Raw genomic sequence first — 14990 nt, forward strand, 5'->3', positions numbered from 1 at the left:
ATATCTGGGTACTGAACAGTGCATCTGAAGTTTTCCAGATTCCTTGTATTTATTGCAAGATATTCAAGTGTAAATTCTCTATGTGTACAAACAAACAAGAATGAATGGCAAATCCATTCACATTTTAGTTTAACCTTTGTGCTATCCTATGACCCCACCCTTACATTGATGTGTTCTTCCTACCATGACAAAGGAAAGATTTCATGTAATCCATGGACAGCAGTGAAGATCACAAATCATTGAAGAAAAATGGTTCAGCGGACTGTCTGGTGGGTCTAGATGACCCAACTCCCAATGTTAATGTGCCTAGGATAGCACAAGTGTTACTAACGTTCAGCCCATTGTTGTTTTCTACATAAAAAAATATACAAATATATTAGAACAGTCTACCACACTGTATGGTCACATGTCTTTTCTAAATTCGGTGTTTCCAAACATTGGACTGTAATTGGCTTGATAATCTTCTCCTGTCATCACTCATGTGTGTTGTCTACTGTGATGCACTTGGTCGTTTTTACATTAAAGTAAAATAAACCTATCATGTCGTAACCCTTGCGCTATCTTAGGCACTATACCATTGGAAGTTGGGTCATCTAGACCCACTAAACAGTGCGCTGAATCTTTTTTCTTCAATGATTTGTGATCTTCACTGGTGTCCATGGATTAAATTAAATCTTTCCACCTTAATCCACCTTTGTCATGGTAGGGAGAACACGTCAAGGCAAGGGTGGGGTCATCTAAGATAGCACAAGGGTTTTAATCCAAATGGTATTTTTCTAATACTATTTTTGTTTAATTTATGTCATTTTATTTTCATTTTATAATGGTCTTAAGAACTTGCCTCAGACAGATCGATCTGGTCAGATCGAAGGGTAAATAAACCGATTAATATATTAATCGTTTAATCTTTAATATATTGTATTTATTGGGTTTTATTTATTTTAGTATATAGGGAATGATTGTAAATACATAACAATCTTGCAAGTCTCATGTAAGCCCCTAGGTGTCACTGTTGCACATCTTAATCAGTCAGAAAACACCCGCTTGATTCACGGACAGTTGACCAGACTGTAAATGTTAAATAACTACAATAAATATGACTTTTTACATAAATACATTTTATAGGCTTGCAAAAAAATTCAGCGTTAGTTTGAATTTTTTTTAATTTTTTTTATAAAATTTGTTAATTAGTTATAAAGGAGCCATGACTACGATTAAAGAATAAGAAGTAAAGAGGTATTTAAGCTTTTAATATCAGCAACAACTACTTACCTTTAGGGGTCTAATAATCGTGAACAGATATAAACTTCAACATCTTTTTTGTGTTCAATCATCAAGTACATGTTTGTAACTAGGAATAGATCAAATAAATGTTTTTAATTTTAAATTTGAATATATTTTAGCCAACCTTGACCCCCCCTAAAAATGGTACATTTGAGGCATATATAAGCACTTACTGTTCTTGACAATAGCAAGAAATAGGGGGGGTTTATTTAACCTAATTTTATACTAGGGAGTTTACTTTAAAAAGGAAAATCTGATTAATTTGACCGGATGTCAGACTGAATGCTGACATTGGAACAAATGAATCAAATTCAAAGTGCGTTTTCCTAACAGGTAAACCACGGCAGGATTGCATTCAACCCCCCTCCGGCTGTAAGTGAGTTGATGCTGCCGGAGCCCCGTGATGTGGTTGGTGTGGGGGAGGATAGCGGCTACCAGCCAGATAAACACACAGCATTGGTTTGCAGAGCAGGAGTTAACATGGCGGCACAGTTAGCCAGCAGAAATGTTGTTTTACTACTGCGAAGGTCAGAGCTACTCGGGATAAACGGAATTTAACCAGCAGGACTCAGCCAGAACTATCAAACAGTAAGTATTTAGAGACGTTTGTGTTGAATTCAGAGAAGAGACTTTGTGTTTTGGCTGAAAAATATATATCTAGGATTCAGTGCAAAGAGGTGCTCAATCTCGGCTGAGAGTGTGTGTGTCTGGCAGGCAGAGGCGTTAGCTTATTTAGCAAGTGCTAGCTTTTTGGCTGAGTTTACTGCTTGTGACAACAGTGTTTTCTGCAGCAAACTCATCAAAGACAGCAGAATTGCAAATGACTTAATGCATAGCTCACGCGCCGTTTCTGAGGACGGCACGGACACGTGTATTTTAGGTAATAAGTCAAACGTGGCGTGCATAACACTTTAACGTGTCACTATTATTATTATTATTACTGCTATTATCACGTTGTGCTGAGTTGGCGAGTGACCGTACCCGCGACACCGGACGAAGTTCGACAGTTTAGCAGCAACGTAGTTAGCAAGCTAAGTGCTAACGCTGAAATGCTAGTGTCACTGACAGAAAAGGAGTCGAGACTGCTCATCATCATGAGTCTGAGCGGGCTGCTAATGTTGTTCGTCGTGGTCGATTCCCTTTTAATGTTGGCCGCGTTGCGTAGAATGAGGATGTTTTCCCACAGATTATTATTTATATGTTTTCTCCTCTCTCTTCTGCTGCCGAACTAAAGATTCTCCCGTGTTTGCTCGGCGTCACGATGCGCTGACGACGTGCCTAACCAAACATGGCAACTTGCACGGACTCTTTAATTCCAGCGCAGGGTCCACAATAGTTGGTTTAACTGATGTTTAGATCTAGAGGGGCATTTTGGGTGGGTTTTGATTTATTTATATTTTAAATATGACAGCAGGCACTTTCGTTAAAGTCGAACCTTGATTAAAAACAAACAGCAGACATGCTGGAGAGCTTCAATTTAAACATTTTCTAGATTAATGCACCTTAATCTGAACTGCTTAATCAATAAACCTCCGTTTAGACCACCAGATATTAAAGATGTTAAAAGGTCAACACAACATTAAGACAGTAGATATCTATTGTTTACTTTATTGACACACCTCCATATTTTTTGCAGTAGAAATGAACTCTTGTGGTAAATTGTAACAGAGAATTGTGTTCCAGTGCTTTTGCAATCATGCATGATCAATAGATGTTAGGGTATGACTGTAGAATATGTGTGGACTTTATCTCATATTACTTTTATATGTTATAATTAGTCATAGCAAAAAACAAAAGTTCCATGTACAAAGTTTGACATGTTCATGCTAATTTAGAATTGAACACTTTTCTGTTGCACATGCCGAGTGCTATCTGTGATATATATCACTGACCCTTTGTTCATGGTCAGCCAAAAGCAAAGGTGTCTAAAGATTTTGGCTCGTGTGATGATCCTCCTTTTGAGGTTTCCCCCCCTGTGTTACGTCTCCCCGTGTCTCAAGTGCAGTTCTCCCTTTCTTGAAGCATTCTTCTGCTTCGCTGCTTCAGTACAATGCAGGCAGACAGTTTGTGTCATTTCAATGAGTGAGCAATGCCAGAGGAACCTATCTTGTGGAACCAGTTGTGCAGCACTGTTGCATCACTCTGCCCACCTGATGGTGCACAGTACTTGTCTCATCCCTGATGCAGGATCCAACATGATGTTTTTTTGTGAATTTCATTGCTTGGGAGGAAATTTAATGCAACTCATTTTAGTGACCTAGGCCAGTTGCCAAGTGGAAGTGACTGCAAAGAAGTCTACGAGATGTAAAAATGTTTTGCCTCTTAACAAAAACATGCATCAGTGACTCTCAATTTATATGTTGTAGAAGATATAAGGGCGGCAGTTTAGCTTAGGCGGTGGAGCAGGTCGCCCAACAACGGATCAATCCCCGCTCTCCCCAGCCAGCTGTTGCCCCCCTAGCGCGGCCAGTCCGCAGCTCACCGCTCCCCCCAGGGGATATGTCAAAATGTGGAATAGAATTTCCCCATTGTGGGATAAATAAAGTATCAATTATTATTATTATTATTAGAAGGCAAAGGGAAGCTGGTTATATCTTTTGTAATTTTAGGTTCTGTTTCAATCTCAGGATCATGAATTTTGATTTTTGACAAAATCTGCACCTATACGAAAGCCCATTGAGACGACTGTTGTTGTGAATTTGGGCTATACAAATAAAATTGAATTGAATTGAAAATTGAATTGAATCTGTACATTTTTGTTCTAGATACTTTTAAGCCACAACTAGGGCTGCATGACATGAGGAAAACATGGGATTTGCGATATTAGTGATCAATATTGCGATGATGATATAACTTGCGATACATGAACAAAAATAGCAAGGCAAATAAATACATAATTACACTGCAACAGTTTCATTCAAATAGGAGTCAATATACCTTAAATTATACTCCAAATGACCCTTGTCTACATAGGAGGCGAGCATCTAACATAAAAGTGGTCATTCTGATTGGTCAATGATGTAAAGGGGTCCATCTGATTGGTCCAATGCATAAAGAGATTTATTAAATTCATTAAATATTTCAAGCTGCCACTTTTCACTTAAAGATTGTTTTAACACATTTAAACACATTTTTCCCAATTTTTGCAGTCTTTTGCGATATGCATATTGCGCAGCTTGATATCGCGATAACTATAAATTTTACAATTTACTGTGCAGGCCTAGCTACAACATACAATTCCTTTTTTGAACATCAAGATGTTTAATGATTTCAAGAAATCAATCTTTCCTCTCCCATCAAAAAACAATGAAAAACCTTTTCATTTTTGCACATTTATGTATTTTTGCTCTTAATTCAGCTTTGTCTAAAGCTCGCTAACCAGACTTGACTGTTTTTTCCACCTGCTCAAAGTTATTGACTTTAGTTTACAAAGAAACAAAACGTATTTACAAGTATTTCCTTTTGACAGTCATTCCCTTTGACTGAGTGGGTTTATATTTTATTATGTGGATTTATATCCACGGATAGGTTGCTGGACATTTTTCTCACACTGAGGTGGGACAGTTTGTGAAATGGGTGTTTCCTTCAAGTAATCCTGTGGCTCAGCAACTTCAGTTTTAGAACAGATGTGGAAGAAAATATTGTGTCATTGTTTGTGTACTGTCACTCTATTGCTTTGTAGTGACAGCTGGAAATGACTTCTTGAAACTGCCTTGGTTATCCATGACTTTTTTTAGCCGTTTAATAACTTCTCCGACACAACAAGTGAAGATTTTTGCCTTATTAACTAAAGCAATATCCTTCCACACACACTCAGCAGCAAAGTGGTCATCCTGTGTGCGCTGACTTCTGTCTTGTGATATTCTGGTTCGTTGTGTCAGTAGAGTGTCACGATAATCGTTTGACCCTTGTTCTGTTGGAGATTTTCAAGCTTGTGTTGTGCTACGGCATAAATATAAAATGAATCTTACATTTTTAAGCATAATTGTAGTTTAAAGATTTATTTTTTCCATGTAAACTCAAGGGGAAGGCACTTTGAGTGGAATAAATATTCAGTCTTTACTATTTAGTATTGGACAAAGCACAAAAATATGATGCTATCAAATGATCACGTTTTGCTGTGTTATAACATAATTCTGTATACTAAAAAATGTTTTTTAGCCACCAATTTCCCAAATTTGTAATATGAGTGTAAGAAAAGCTTTTTATGAAGAAAATGAAATAACCTTTGGCTTATTAAGTGAAGAATAATGACTTCCTAAATTTCCAGCTGTTGGTTTTCCTGCCGCTTGAATTTACTACTTTCAAGTTATTGCTGTCTTACCACTAAAGGTGTGCCATCTTCACACCCTTCACCTACAAAACAGGTCATTTTCTAGGAGATTGAATAAAGCTGCCAATCTATCTCTTCATGTCTTAAAATATTTTAGCTATTCTACCGAATTTAGAAACCACAGTAAAGCAGAGCCATAATTGGTTATTAGCCTTGTGAATGTCTCTGCACATGTAGGATTTATTGGTGCATCCTTTGCTTTCTCCATCAACATTAAACATTTAAATAAAGTTTGCACTTTAAAATGGACAAGAGCAGCACTGCCGCTAAGGCCAGTCATCTTACAAAAACTATCCTGTGGCTGTGTTAAAAGTTTGTGGGCTCAAAACTTCCATAATGTTAGAAAAGTACTAAAACTATCTATACAAATAAAATGAAAAAACACAACAATTTCATATTGTGGCTTTAGATTTAGCTGCTGTCGGACATAAATGCAAAGCTAAAATCTACATGAGTGAAGTTGTTAAAAATTAATGATGAAACACACTTATCGGTTGTTGTTGTTTTAAATCATGGCTAACAGTCACCTTTAATACAGACTTTACTTTTAAACTACTCTGTTGCATGTCTTAACAGTTTTTATATTCCCTCAGCATCAAGTTTAGGGCGGCTGGGTAGCTCGGTTGGTAAGGTGAGAGGCTACCATGCAGGAATCCAGGGTTCAATTCCCAGAGGGGGATAAACAATGGTACTGGGTCAATTACCGTCCCAATGGTGAGCAATAAACATCACCCAGTGAGGGTCCTTAGGCAAGACCCTTAACACTGCTGCCTCCCAAGCACAGTTAGGCTGCAGCTCACCGCTCCCCCAGGGGATGGGCCAAGTGCAGAGAAGAATTTCCCCATTGTGGGATGAATAAAGTACCTATTATTATTAAGTTGGCTTAATTTTAAATAATGTCAAAAGTGGCGCTTCATGTTTGTTTTTTAGTTGACTTGTGAATGGAAGCTTTTGCCGCTGTCTTTAACAAGCACATTCTTGTTATATTCATGCTTATAGAAAAAAAATTCTATGATCTTACGTAAAAAGACTTCCATCCATGGAAGAATGAGCCCACAAAACATTTGCCTCTGTCCATCTTATCTGTCCATCAAATGTGATAGAAGATCTACAGTGGATTGTTGACATGATGCACCCTTCCCCCACTTTTTTCTGTTTAGCTTGTCTCGCTGGGCATCTCACCCAACTTCTTTGCGTTTGTGTTGTCATGGAAACAGCAGTGTGACAGGTCTTGGGTGGGCGTAAGGGATGAGCTGTGGGGTAATGGCCAGGCTTTTACTGCTCAGGGAGAGGGAGAGGAGGGTGAATCAGTAGAAGAGAAATGTATTAAGCGAGGAAGAGATGGTTGATGGAAAGCCCAGAGAGCTTTGACACGGAAAAGGAGAAGTGGCTATGATTAACTTAGTCTCTGCTCCAAGACTTGTTATCTTTCTGTGTTATTAGCAGACCTCAAATCAGCCGCCCCATCTGTCTTTGCCTGAATAGGTCCTCTCCCTTGAACTGCAAAGTGAGGTTGTTTGATTCTAAAACAATTCAAGTTTGCTGTCTAATAGGTAGATTGCTGAACTTGTCTGCTGTGTTATTACTCTTTTCTCATAATACAATTGCTATATAAACTGTATCAAACCTAAACATGTGCTATAAAATATGTGCTGAGTCTAAACATATGCTATAAAAATTGTACCTTTAACTTATCCTGGCTTTGTTCAGTCGCTTATTGAACTGATACGGTAATCTGTTGAAAGAAAATCTGTCTGAAAATGAATGAATTGATTTATGTTAGTGCTTCTGGAAACTAAGATTGGTGTTTACTTGGTAACTGAAACGGTTCTCTTACAAATGTTTTGAAAATGTTTTGTTTTATATTGATAATTTACTGATTTTTAAAATTACGATATTGGTAAAATGCTGCTTTTTTGGGGATCGATTTTTTTACTAGATCCAAATTACTTTTTTGTTTTAACAACATCCCTTTAAGTAGAACCAAATATTCTTAGGAAACTGTTCTTGTTTTGTGTTTGAGGAATATGTTTTATAATTGAGAAATTACTTATTTTATTTTTTTTATCAGTTGTCTCTCTCGCTACGCCTCTCTCACATTACCGGTAGTTGGCAAAGTGACCATTGTAGCTTAACTGTAATGTAAAGCTGGGTATCAGTACCAAAATAGTATAGCAATTCTAACTTAATTACTTGGGAAAAATTGCTTTTTATAATAATATTAAATAATAATATAATTAGTGATACAATCTAAACAAATAGGAAAATTCAATTATTATACTCATAAATTCTTACACTATAAACCCACTTAAAGCATTTTTCCTGTACAATAATTCAAGGAACATCCATTCATAGATTTGGTGACTATTCATTGATCTGATATTGATTATTCATTTACTTTATCAGTTGTTTGAAAAAAAAAACAGTTAGAGCTTCCACACATACCATACCTCCATAGAGGCTCACGTGGGCTCTGAAGATCTTAAGGCATCCAAGAAATTTAATGTCGTCAATGCAGCCTACTTATGTAGGTCAGGCACAGAAAAAACGTATTGATGACTGAAACTAGAACGTAATGTGGGGTGTGTGTTCGTTTGCTACAGAAAGATGCCTGTAACCACATTGTTCTGAACATGGGAGACCTTAGCAATCATTTTACTTTGAGTCTGAAATGGACCTTTTAGTTGAATTACGGTAATGCCTAGTTAGTATTTTTATAATTGAGGAACATCTTTGTTTTTTTTAGAAAAAACTGAAGTTTTCCCCCCATAACACAAGTAAAATATAGTATTTAAAAGGTTTGTATATTTTAACAAATTGCTTAAGTTTAATATGAAATAGAAACTCAAAAAAACGAAGAATAAAGCAACAAAGCTGTGACGTATGTATGAGAATATGGTTCTTGTTAAACATTGGGGGAACGGTATCTTAATTTGTGTGTGGGTGAAATGCCTTTCCCTCTGCCTTAGTTTATAGCACAGGATTGCCAGCGTGTATCTGGCACTATCCCAAACGCTCAGGGTGGAATCCTTGGCGGAGAAGGAGGGAGCACAAACTTTGATTGAGCAAGCTGTCTGCTTCAGTGGGATGGGCAGTGCAGGAATCTACCCTGAGAAAAAACATAAGTGCCATCTTGTTTTGGGAAAAGGGTTTATGTACACATTCATAAACAAGCTGGACAGTTGCATGACATTACTCACACAGAGAAGCTTCCTTTTTCACCTTCATATCACATTTCAGGTTTTACTTTGGGCTCTTCCTATTTGTTTCGGCCTTTCTGCTGACTGAGTAGTTTCCCTTCATGGCCTCAAGTGTAGTTTTCCATACGTCACCCTCACAGAAATTGGAAGGGATTCCGGTTTCCTTTTTTCTATTTATGCTACATGTTGAAAGTTATAAATGGTAATTTTTAGTCAGTAGTCAGCATTTTTAGAAATAAACAGTTTAAATAATAAATTAGGTACAATTATTATTTAAAAAAAAATGGTGTTGCGACTGCAAATGTTTCCTCACAACACATAAAGTAGTTTTGGAAGTTTTGTAGTAACTTATTACTCATAGTAAAGTATTGAGTTACAAACCTTTTAAAGAGGTGACTTTCATGTAGTGGAGCAGCATGCAGGGCTCTGATTCAGCCTTTTGGCATTCTTGATCAGTTAACATTTATGTAGGAGAGGATAAATAAAGTATCCGAAAAAAAAAAATTCTAAATATTTTTTAAAAATTTCAATGAATAATATATACTTTATTTTTGAAAAATATTTCACTTTCTATTTCGCACCAGGGTTTGTTTATTTATTTATTTATTTATACAGTCGATTTTTAATTCTAGAAGACAACCACAAACGCAGTGATACTTTAGCTTAAAATATATTGTTCAAGTCAATTCAACTCAGTTTTGTTTATACAGCCCAATATTTATCTCAATGGGCTTCACTATTACAGATTCAACTTGGAATTGACCATTGAAAAATTGTTGGATGTCTAGCACATACACGCTACATAAATACGTTTTTATTATTTTGACGTGACCAAAGTAGTTTTGCACTGCTTGTGCCAGAATATTTCAACTGGAGCTGTCAACTTTATCACAGTGTAATGTGGAAACTCAAATGGCTCCTATCTCCAACATTTCTTTTTGCAAACAACACTTTTAAAATGCAAAAATCCATTTTTTTTGTATTTTGTCTGGATTTTAAAGTAAACAATGCTTACGATTGCCTTGTAAAATCACATTTTTATCCGTGGAATTTTGATTTTGTTCATATATCTGCGTAAAAGAATATGTTGACACGAGTGAACATAACAAGAATAAAGTTTTCCCATGTTGCAGAATACAAAGTCAGTTTGATTAAGTTGAGTCTCCATTTTTTTCTTCAAAACAAGCTCAAGTTTTGTTTCCACTCTCAAGGTGGCTCACCTGTAGCTTCCTCATCTCTTCTCATCTTCTAAATAATCCTGACAGATCTCAATTACGCAAAGTAATGCATCATCACAGAACAGGTGAATTGCCTTTTTCCCCCCTATAATAGCCTAGTTGTCTGCTATTTATGCATCAAAGAACCCCCTCCCATTGGTTAGTGCACTAGGAATGGGCCACGTGGGCGGGGCATTTACGCCTGAGCAGCCACTATGAATTGCCTATAAAGAGTTTGTGCCTACTTTCCACACCAGTACTATTGCAAGGATCTTAAAGACAGACCCTAGCGTAGTCACTACTCCTTTCTGTATCTTGTACTTTAAATATTCGATTTTATTTTATTACTTAAATAAAAGTTAATGGGGGCCGGTTTAGCTCGTGCTGGTTTGCAGCGCCTTCCGTCCGTGAAACCAGGGTTCAAATCCGGGCTGCTCCCTATTCCCTTCTCTGCTTCTGTGCCAGTCCCAAGCCCGGTTGGATTGAGAGGGTTGCGTCAGAAAAGGCATCCGGCGTAAAATCATTGCCAAATTAACCATGCAACTCATCCTCAAGGGAAGGTTGTTTCGCTGTGGCGACCCCTGATGGGAGAAGCCGAAAGTGAAAGAAGAAGACTTAAAAAAAAAGTTAATTTGAATATAATTTTATTTGAAATATCTGTGGTGCATTTAGACTGGCTGCCGTATACGAGAATGAGTAATTTACATAGATATGTGCACACAAAAACTAAAAATTTAAAATCGAAAGCAAGCGACACTTCTTGGCCAGTTGCTGTGTTGTGCCAACTACTTGGAAAATCTGATTCTTAGCTAATTAACTGGTGTACAGTGGTCCCACGATAGACAAAAGCTGCAAAGAAGTCATCTCTGTAGTAGACAACTACAATTAATATTAATGTTTTAATGCTGTAAAAACCTTTGCAACACACTTTATACACTTTTCTCAGACAGACATGAACATTTTCACTCTTTTTTTCAAAGGTCAAGCCTTCATGGAAAAATAAGTCCAGTGTTAGAGAATTAGACCAGAGATCTGGTCACAATCTAAGATTTATGTAAATTTGGCAAACTGAAGGCATTCTGTACTGCACAGAAGATACGGCGTGGAGGAGATTGACAGTGATCTACTGCCAATCTGGGTGGAGAACACAATGCGTTGTTTAAAAAGAAGGGGGCAAAATTGTATCTGTGAAACAGCAAGACTGTAAAAGGTGGACCGCATTCTAGCGAGGGACCTTTGCATTGCTTATTTGAAGTGTTGAATAAATGCTGTTTTGTCTAACTACACCATGGGGTGATAATCTCAGATGCCACCCAAAAATGAGAAAAATAGGAAATTGCTCAAGCCTTCAGTGGAGATTTACAGAACTGGGGCATTTGGTATTTCCGGGTTGAATCTGGAAATGGAACCTCTGCTGCTTTACAAGCACTGCAAGAATCAAGTTTGCTGTCTAAGATTTCCAAATATCTTCACAAAATCATGATTTTATGCTGATCCTTTTACTATGGAGTGACAGCTTTTACTGACATGAGCTGTTACTGTTGATTGCTAAACCGCCCCTGCTTCTTTAATGTGATTCACGGAGATCAAAGAGAAATATTACAGCACTAAATCACTGTAGTTTCACACTTGAAGCTGGGATCGCTGACTCAGTTGACTGACAGCAGCCCCATTGTGAAGAACGGGGTTTCTCCATTCCTGCTCGTGCATTCCCATGGTGCTTATTTTGCTCTTGTTACAACCCAGCAAGATGGTACAGAGGGCTAACAGAGGTGGGAATAAATACACTACTGCACTTCACACAGCACAGCAGAGGGAAAAAGAATTGCAGTGATGCTAAGAACAGGCCTTTTTTAGATGGGGATTTTAATGACAGATTTAAATTCAGGTGTCTTCATGCAGTTTTACCATTACAACATGCTGAATATGACGGTTAATATAACAATCAATAATTTGCATGCTGTGACAGCAGCTTACATGCTCTTTTGTCATATCTTAATAATAATGATGGATCACGAACATTGGCCCAGTTATAGCCTTTTTCAAAGATTACTTGCAAAACCAAGTTTTCCTTTGTATATTCCAATTTTCAACAAAGTTTAAATTGATTAAGAATGTTACAGAAGTGAACATGTCTTTTTAAGTCAAATCTGTTGTGCAGGAACACTTTTCCAGGCTAGACTACCAATTGCAATTTGAATAATTGTATATATAACAATGAATTGATATCTATTCCTATGATTCAACCAAATCGATTCATCTGATCGATTCTTACTAATTAAGTCACCTATAGCATTTATTAAATTGTTTCAAAATGAAATAAATTGAATACCATATATTGACATTGGAAAAAGATGCTTGGATTGAGGCTCATTCATTTGATTTTCGTAACATGTAGGAATGCACTGTGTTTTGAAGTTCAGCTAATTTAAGAAATCAGCTGAACTTCAAAAAACGGTTCATTTACAAGGAAATGTGCTTATCAATTTGTGGTGTGAATTTATAGAACAAATTGGACGAAGGTATAAAACAAAGCAAAAGTTTACATGCATTCAAAAAAACCTACAAGATCTCACTGATGGACCTATACAAGGCAAGAAATGATCAATAAAATCAAAAATGTGACTTCTGCATAGGTGCCATTCAGAATGTAATGTGAGTGTTTTGAAAAAAACTGACCAAGTGCAACATAGCAGACAATACACATGTGATTGCAGCAAAAAATGATCCTGCACGCATGACTACAGTCCAATGTGTGGAAACACTTTGAATTTTGAAAAACATGTAACCGTACAGTTTGCTGGAATGTTCTTCCGTTTGTATTATTGTGATGTGTAAAAGGCATTTATCTCCTAGTCACATTGGTTGAACCTTTGGCTAAAAATGCCCTGGATCAATTTTTAGGTCAGTGAATCGGATTGAATATTTACAAGCAGACAAATTAAAAAATCAAATCAGTCTGACTTGCATGCAGGATTTCTGTGTCTTGCATCCTGACTGACAGGTGACTCCAGAGAACAGAAGAATGCTAACGAGTTCTTGAAAAGCTAGGAAACAATGGTATTACATCCCATCATATGTGTCAGAAAGAAACACCACAGGTGTGCTTCAAATGTAGCTGTAACTTTTCACCAAATCTTGGTTATGCAGTGAGATAAAAAAAAAAAAAAGACGGTGCTTAAGTTGGCCCTTTGCTATGTCTTGTCCAATAACCTGTTCTCCTGTCTGAGCAGTAATAGTCTTAATCAGGTAAGGCTGGGGTTTAAGGTTAATACCATAAATGAACTCCAAACATTACAATGCTTGCACTTTAGTTTCAGTTTAGAAAAAAAAAGTGTTTTGCCCCTCCAATTTAATTAAATTAAAATTTTACTTGCATCGTGTGGGGTTTCGCAGATTTGTCCTATATGTGTATTTGCTATAAAACTAGTTTTTGTATGATGACACAGCTTTTGGGCTATCCCTCGTGAACCTTTTCTCTTTTTATAATTGTTCAGCCTTCTTGGCCTACTGCACTGCCTGGTGTCCAAAGGAAGCAACTTTTTTGATGAAATATGACGTCCAATAGAAAATCATGAATTAAAAAAACATTGTCAAGCACTGTAAATATACACTTGTAAAATGAGCTGCAAATCCTCTTTAAACATTTAATGTTCGACTGTACAAATTAAAGATTGTTCACATACTCGGTCTAATGCAACTTTTCATCTCTTGTTTGTGTTTCTGATTATGTAAATTTGGTTTTACTTGCTTTTGACTCATCTTTTACAACACAACTTACCAGTCTTGCAACTGCACTTACAATTGCATATTTGTGGACCGTTGAGATCAGATTAAAGAGCTGTCTGTTGTTACTTGGGCAATGCATTTTAAGTCACTTGGCAAGCCCAGCAATTACCTTTTCCACACACAAGTGTTTGTTGCACCAAAGTAGCATAAATCAAAGGTTGTCAAAGTTTCATCAAAGGAGGGCACACGTTAAAGGTATTACGGTAACATTAAAAAAAAGACAGCGGACAGAGGACTCAGACTGAACTGCTGTTGTTGTTTTGTGTTCTGGCTTTATGACATTCAAAAGTCCACCCAGTATTTTACATCTTTATTTAAACCCAAGTATAAGTAGAAGCCCCTCGGTGCAATGTGGAGACCGGGGCGTGCCTCAACGTGGGCTGAGTTAAACGAGTTGAGGCACACCCACTGTATGTGATTTTTCGTCACAGTAAAGGTTGGCATTCAGAAATACTAAGTGTCTCAGCTTTGTAAAGCTGATCTAGTTTCTTCGGTCAGTGATGATCCGCTCTGTTTAGGAGAAGATTCTCTCAGTTCTCAGGTGGAGGTTGATTGATGAGCCGGTTCTAGATAGAATTGTTTTCTTGCAGATTCTAAATTCTCTTTTCGCATTATCATTTAAAGAGAAGTGGTTGCGGATTTTGCTGCTTTTTCCAGTGTCACTCTTTCTGTACATTTTTGTGTAGATGTTGTCTCTTCTAGTCTTTTGTTGCACCTGGCGCTCTGTTCTGCTCTGCCCAGCACAAACATGTATTGACCAATTATGAGCAGCTTGAAGAGTAAAAGGCTCTTGTCGTTCGCTTTAAAGAGCCAAGCGATCGGTCATCGAACCAGTCGCATCCACAATCACGCAGTCTAGTTCGTATTAATATTAGGAATTACCTGGGATTGTCTGTGATTTACTTACTTCTGAGCACCGTTTATACTTTTCGAACAACATGATCGTCTCGAGAGTTAATATATCATGAATGACATCTGGATCATTGACTTGTGCGCGTCTGGGAATGCGCTGAAGAAAAGGAGGGTGGTGTGTTCGTCCACTGAGCAGAAGCAGGAAATGGAGAGGCGGAAAAAAATAAGTGAATTGCATTCTGTAGTCTAGTGCAAAATATGACATATATTTATAATAAGAGACGTTTCAATCACGACCAATACAGTTTTGTAAAG

At 37.2% G+C, this 14990-nt stretch overlaps 1 protein-coding gene across 3 annotated transcripts in view; it reads left to right on the top strand.

Moving 5' to 3' along the window:
* Nucleotides 1-1689: 1689 nt before the first annotated feature.
* The window catches only part of ncoa2 (nuclear receptor coactivator 2), a 65867-nt gene continuing 52566 nt past the window's right edge, over nt 1690-14990 (top strand). For 2 of the 3 annotated variants that reach the window (XM_004081254.4, XM_023949911.1), the window contains exon 1: nt 1690-1872. The gene's annotated coding sequence lies outside the window, so the exon portion shown is untranslated. The remainder of the gene's footprint in view (nt 1873-14990) is intronic. The other variant, XM_011488889.3, reaches the window with a different exon arrangement.

This window comes from Oryzias latipes, chromosome 20 (assembly GCF_002234675.1).
Source record: "Oryzias latipes chromosome 20, ASM223467v1".
Taxonomy (NCBI): domain Eukaryota; kingdom Metazoa; phylum Chordata; class Actinopteri; order Beloniformes; family Adrianichthyidae; genus Oryzias; species Oryzias latipes.